The 7162-nt window shown below is 38.1% G+C and overlaps 1 long non-coding RNA gene across 1 annotated transcript; it reads right to left on the bottom strand.

The window, feature by feature from the left end:
* Nucleotides 1-401: 401 nt before the first annotated feature.
* LOC127118501 (uncharacterized) lies at nucleotides 402-1764 on the bottom strand. Its single transcript, XR_007802236.1, has 2 exons — nucleotides 938-1764; nucleotides 402-841 (listed from the first exon to the last, which is right to left on the bottom strand). It is a non-coding gene; the product is annotated as an uncharacterized LOC127118501 (long non-coding RNA).
* Between the last annotated feature and the right edge of the window lie 5398 nt (nucleotides 1765-7162).

Here is a 7162-nt window from a genome sequence, read left to right as displayed (position 1 = left end):
TTCATTGGTTCAAGTCTAGTTCAATGGCATCACAATATCCACTTGATTCAATTCATGGCATGACATGATTCATTTGGTCTAAGAGCATTGTGGTGCATACTTCACTTCAAAGTCTATTTCATTCATTCCATTAAGTCATTTTTCATTCAAATCCCTTTTTCTATTCTCCCTTATTCCATCCCTGATTCACTATGATTCATTTTGAAATCATAATCGCATGTTTCTTTTTAACCGTGTTCATTATTTTAAAACCAATACATAAACCACCTTTTAATCCAATTTCCATTTTCAAGCCATCTTTTCATTTTAAAACATTTCTAATCATTTTTTAACCATTCATATTCATTCAATATGAGCGAATTTCAATTCAACTATCAATGCATTGATTCAATTTCCATATATACGTTAATAACATTTCATTCATTTCAAAATCCCAATTCATCTCCTAATACATTTCCATATTGTTTAACCATTTTGTCACATTACAACCATTATACTTTCCATTTCCAATTGTAACATAATTTGAATTTGAATTACAAAGTTACATTTTCAATCCTTACACAATCTACAGCGTATGATTCATAATTCAAACAACCAAGCCTTGCTACATTGCTCTTGCATTCCCATCCTAATGTCTGAACAAAAAGTAAACTTCACACCAATTAACATAGCATATCAAGCTTTCCACAACCCAACTTTCAACAAATCTGCAAGAATTCTCCAAATGATCTATAATTGATGGCTATGCTCCAACAGATCACTTATTGGTGCTAGTCTGACCAGTGGATGAATAAAAGAATCAACCACCATGGAAATTCTGTGAGCAATTCTGAGGTGCAACCTGCATAAATGCGAGCCAAAGCATTACATTTTTCAACCCAACTATCATAACCATATAACATAAATGGGAAGAAGCTGGAAGAAGAAAGTGAAGTACAAGTTGATAAGCTTATTTGGACAACACAAAACCAATATCTTTTGGCATCACAATAAAAACTTTTCTTGAACATAATTACAACTCATAACAATCTTCACCTCCATCCTAACAGAAAAGAGCTTAAAACCATTTTTCATTGAACCCCCTAACCATCTTTCAATGACCCTCTCAACCTACAAACGGAAGAGAACCGGAAGAACCTTCAACATAAACAAGGGTGGAATCTCGTTCTCTCCAACTACTTCAACCAACTCTTTACACCCTCCAACTGTTACCAACAAAATCAAAACTCTTCACCCTCCATAAATGAACTAATCTCTCCCAACTGCTGCAACAAACATAACTAGTTCTCAAAATTCCCTTCGACAATCATAACCTCCATAAAAAATGCCTAACCAAATCACCCCCATCCTAGCAAAATCCAGAAAAACTTCACAAAAAACATCCATATCCTAACAAACTATATAACCAAGTTTCAACCAACTAAAACTCGACTAACTCCGTAACAACACCCTTGAACCGAATAGAGCAAAACAACTTCTTCACTCTCCATCCTCCATAACCTCCCTCTCCCTAACAGATTCTTCTGAACAACCTGCAAATGAAGGAAAACAAAAAAAATGACTTCAAAAATTGAACGTAACGGAAAATCGTAACAGAATCAACCTCTCCCAATCGCCAACTTCTCACAATCCCCAAAACACCCCTTACAACGATCGCATAACAGAAATCGATAGAAAGAAACAGAAACAGAAAACCAAAGAAGATTGGAATCAAAGAAGTGTAGCATGGAAGAAGAGGAGAGAAAACAAAACCGGGAGGAGAAAACTCACGATTTAGTGGTGTTAGCATGAGCGTTTCAGGGTAGTGCTGAGATTAGGGTGGATCCAGAATTTGGTGTTTAGAATTTGGGCTTTTTGCCCAAGAGCTTCATGGCCCCCGCACCATTTTCAGGAAAACTTTACCTCGTACCCCTACAATTGTACCCATACCCTACAATTTTTTTTGGACCAAAATACCTTCAATAGGGTATATTTTTCAGAAATGGAAGTTTTTCCATTTGCGATTGAAGACTTCCGGAAGAGAAAATTTTGGCATTTTTTGATATTGTAAACCGAAACACTAAGAGTAAATCTTCTGGTTCACAAAATGTATACCGGAACACTTCTCCAAAGTCTTCTAATTCGCTGCATTTTGGGGCATTGAACCGGAAGTCTTTTAGAAAGTCTTCTAGATTGTAAGTGTATGTACCAGAACTCTTTCTTAAAGACTTCCGGTTTGGATGAACTAAACTAGAACTCTTTTAAGAAGTGTTCCGGTAGTCAACCTTGTTTTTTTCCACACAGGAACTCTTCTTTGAAGTGTTCCGGTGCGTTTATTTATTTATTTTTTTGTATTTTTAATTATTTTGTTATAATATTTTTTTTGTAGTGGTTCGAAGACGAGGTGCAAATGGTAGGATTCCAGACCGCAGTTTAGGCCGGGGCACATCTTCATCTACAACATAGCCGACTGGATATCCAGGAGGACCGTACGATACGTCTCTTTTGGTGAAGTACGAGCATCGTGTTGCTCGCCATTTATGGTTTGGTGAGGTAAATAAACAGGATATATTTAAAAATGAATAATATTTGAATATTTTATATTGTGTTTTCTAATATGTGTTTTAATTGTTTTTAGGAAAGAGGTCCAAAGAAAGAGTTAAAGGTTGTTGGACACAGACTAAAACTGACATCTAGGGTTCCACTAGCTCTTCCACAACAGATGGAAAGTTGAGTATCTAGATCTGGTTTATCTTCACTTCAGAGGACTAGTTTGAACAAGATAGACACAAATCTGATCTCTGCATTTGTGGAAAGATGGCATCTAGAGACATCTTCATTTCACATGCCGTTTGGTGAAATGAGCATTACTTTGGATGACGTCTCACATCTGCTGCACTTGTCCATCAGGGGTGTCTTCTGGAGTCCTCAGGATGTCACTAAAGAGGTTGCTGTTGAACTTGTTGTTGACTACTTAAGAGTGTCACAGGGTGAGACACAATCACATGTTCGTAGCTGCAGGGGTTCGTATTATAAATTGGAGTAGTTATATGATTTATTCGTACATCATAGAGTTGCTTCCAGCTGGGCATATGCGACCAGAGCATATTTGTTGATGTTGGTGGATTCCATCATTTTTGCCAAAGAGACCTTTACACTTGTCGAGGCACGATACCTCATACTATACAAATATCTTGGAGATGCGTCCATGTTCAGTTGCAAACAGCTCGATGGATATCCGACTCTCCTACAGGTATATAATTTAATTTTGTTTATTAAGTGTTGGATTCATTTTATAAAGTATTTTAACTTAATTTATTTTGTTTATTATGTTTTTATTTTGTAACAGTGCTGGATTCACAAGTACTTTCCAACTGTTGGAAAAAGAGGAGAGAATTGGAAACCAGCTGATAATTGTGGTCTTCCTCGAGCGATGAAATGGTCCTATAGGCAAAGAGTCCCGAAGGTTGATGATTTATGACCTATTTTGGATGAGCTGACACCTGCCGGCATCATATGGCATCCATTTGAGGATCATAGAGCATGGCGTCAGTTTGATGAGTTATGTCTGAAGGAGAATTGCCATCCGAGGCGCAGCGGAATTTAAAATTTTCTCTATTTAGTGATCCTTACGAATGGGCATGATCAGTGATAGAATCGTTACCTTTTGTGGCGATCACGAACGTTGAACGATGACAACGTCTCTACTCAGTCCACACGAACGGATTCCTTCAATCTCAGTGCTAGCTGGTACGAATGAAGGCTTTGAGTGAGAGGAAGAGAGATACGAAATTCCAACTCTTCAGTTGTGTTGTATTCTCATGTTCCAATGCTTCTACCTAAGGGTTCTATTTATAGAACCACTTGTGTGGGCTTCAAGCTAAAAAGCCCACTTAAGTGCATTTTGCCCATATCTCATAATATGCCAAAATCACTTAAGTATTTGGTACCTTACCATATTTCGTATTCTACTTAAGGGAACCATACATTACGGTATTCCTTAGTTACTCTATCTCTCATCAATCCGTCCTTTGTGTGTGACCCTATAGGTTTTCGCGGCGTTGGCAATTATATTAAATCACGTATTTAACATGATAAACAGTGAGCGGTATCTAGCAACACATCACTGCTACCCACGACACGAAAATGTCATGTGATCTGACAAAACCTCCTGTGATGATAATCATGTGTATAATTACTCTTTTGCCCTTATGTCTATATTGAACACAAGGTATAGACCGTGTCATCCTTGTCCAGTTCAATATTGGACCCATAGACATTTATCCTGTTACGCAGGATGGGAAAATTCCACCTAGGACACTCATGTCCCTCAGCATGCTTTGTGGAGTACCCATCAACTGTCTTTATGGTTATCCAGTTACGGACAATGTTGGATCAGCAATAAAGCGCTCGACTCTACATCTAGGATCCATAGTGGTTTCAGGTCGAAGAGTGGTATACACCATTATCACCATGAGAATAACTTATGACACTTTGCATAACTTTCTATATAGTATTCTCATAGCGGGTCAATCCGGTATAAATATTACTCTTAATATTCATACCTATGTTTAAGACTTGATAACTCTTTATCCATGATCCATGAGATGTGATCATCAGTCTACAAACATAATAGTCTTAATGCTTTAATGTTATCCCACTTCACACTAAAGCTCGACTACGGATACTTTAAGAATAGTGTCCTTATATTTAATGTGCTCTCATTATTAAGTCACACTTAATACATTAAACGGACTATCTATTCCAGGGACTTTATTAATCAACCATAATAAAGAAAAAGCCTTTTATTATTAATAAATAATTCGATAAAAGTACCAAAAGCATTGACCTCTAGGGCTTACCTCAACAATTTCCCACTAGCACTAGAGCCAATCAGGCATACCCCTTATGCCCATTGATCTAGTATGGCCATCATGCTTCTGCTGCGCAAGAGGCTTTGTCAGTGGGTCAGCAATATTGTCAAGTGTAGGTACTTGACATATTTTCACATCTCCTCTATCTATTATCTCTCGAATGAGGTGATAATGCCTAAGTATGTGTTTGGATCATTGGTGAGATCTAGGCTCCTTAGCTTGTGCGATAACACCATTGTTATCATAATAGAGACCAATGGGATCCACAATGCTAGGGATTATGCCAAGTTGACTAATGAACTTATTGATCCAAACATCTTCCTTTGCTGCACTTAAGGCAACAATATACTCGGCCTCGGTTGTAGAATCAGCAACTGTATCTCGCTTTGAACTTTTCTAGCTCACAGTGCCACCATTTAAGCAAAACACATAACCATTGGAATCATGCATATTAAAGCGTCTCAACACTTTGTCTATGTATGTACTCTGACTTAGGCCAAGCAGTTTTTGTGATCTATCTCTATAGGTCATGATTCCTAATATATAGGCTACTTCACCTAGGTCCTTCATAGAAAAGCATTTCCCCAACCAAGTTTTTACTTGTTGCAGGGTAGGGACATCGTTTCCAATGAGTAATATGTCATCTACATATAATACCGGGAAAACGATCATGCTCCCACTAACCTTCTTGTAGACACAAGGCTCATCTTCGTTCTTGATGAATCCATATTATTTTACCGTTTCATCAAAACGAAGATTCCAGCTTCTGGAAGCTTGCTTCAATCCATAGATTGATCTTTGTAGCTTACATATCTTTTGGGCTTCTTCTGGTATGTCAAAGCCTTCAGGCTGTGTCATGTACACATCCTCAAGAAGATTCCCATTAACGAAAGCAGTTTTGACATCCATCTGCCATATTTCATAATCATGATATGCAGCGATAGCAAGTAAAATCCGAACAGATTTAAGCATTGCAACTGGTAAAAAGGTTTCATCATAGTCAACCCCATGAATTTGTTTATATCCTTTTGCAACCAGTCTTGCCTTATAGGTATGTACCTTACCATCCATGTCAGTCTTCTTTTTGAAGACCCACTTGCATCCTATAGGATTAACTCCTACAGGAGGCTCTACCAAGGTCCAAACTTGGTTTGTGTACATGGAATCTATTTCGGATTTCATGGCTTCTAGCCACTTCTCAGACTCGGGACCAGTTATGGCCTCTTGGTAGGTCATAGACTCATCTTGATCCATGATTAATACATCACCTTGATCTGTTATGAGATATCCATATCTCTCAGGTAGGTGACGTATCCTGTCTGACCTACGCTGGTCTTGTTCTACTTGAGCAGGTTGCTCTTCCATAACCACTTGTGTTTCCTGCTCTAATTCCTCCATAGGTGTATCGATGCTTTGTGATTCTTGAATTTCTTCAAGCTCTACTTTCCTCCCACTGGTTCCTTTGGAAATAAAATCCTTTTCTAGGAAAACTCCAATTCGAGCGACAAACACTTTGCCCTCAGAAGGATTGTAGAAGTAATATCCTCTTGTTTCTTTAGGATACCCCACAAATAAGCATTTGTCAGATTTGGGCTCAAGCTTAGTTGAAATTTGTCATTTCACATAAACTTCGCAACCCCAAATCTTCATGTAAGACATATGTGGTTTCTTACCACTCCATATCTCATATGGTGTTTTCTCAACCTTTTTGGATGGAACACGGTTAAGTGTGTAAGCTGTCGTCAATAGCGCATGCCCCCAAAAGGAGTTTGGAAGATCGGCGTGACTTATCACGGATCAGACCATGTCTAACAGGGTTCGATTTCTTCTCTCAGACACACCATTCCATTGGGATGTTCTAGGAGGAGTGAGTTGGGAAAGGATCCCACACTCTTTCAGATGGTCATCAAACTCTAGGCTTAAATATTCACCACCTCGATCTGATCGAAGAGTTTTAATATTCTTACCTAGTTGGTTTTGTACTTCATTCTTGAATTCCTCGAACTTTTCAAAGGACTCTGATTTGTGTTTCATTAAATACACATAACCATATCTACCGAAATCATCAGTGAATGTGATGAAGTACTGAAAACCTCCTCTGGTTGGTATGTTCAGTGGTCCACATACATCAGTATGTATGAGGGCCAAAAGGTCATTAGCTCTTTCACCTTTTCCTGTGAATGGAGACTTTGTCATCTTTCCAATTAAACAAGATCTGCATGTCTCATATGATTCATAATCAAAAGAGTCCAAGAGTCCATCTTTATGGAGTTTTGAAATGCGTTTCTCATTTATATGGCCTAATCGAC

Source organism: Lathyrus oleraceus, chromosome 2, assembly GCF_024323335.1.
Source record: "Lathyrus oleraceus cultivar Zhongwan6 chromosome 2, CAAS_Psat_ZW6_1.0, whole genome shotgun sequence".
Classification (NCBI taxonomy): Eukaryota; Viridiplantae; Streptophyta; class Magnoliopsida; order Fabales; family Fabaceae; genus Lathyrus; species Lathyrus oleraceus.
This window is presented reverse-complemented; position numbering and strand designations above follow the sequence as displayed.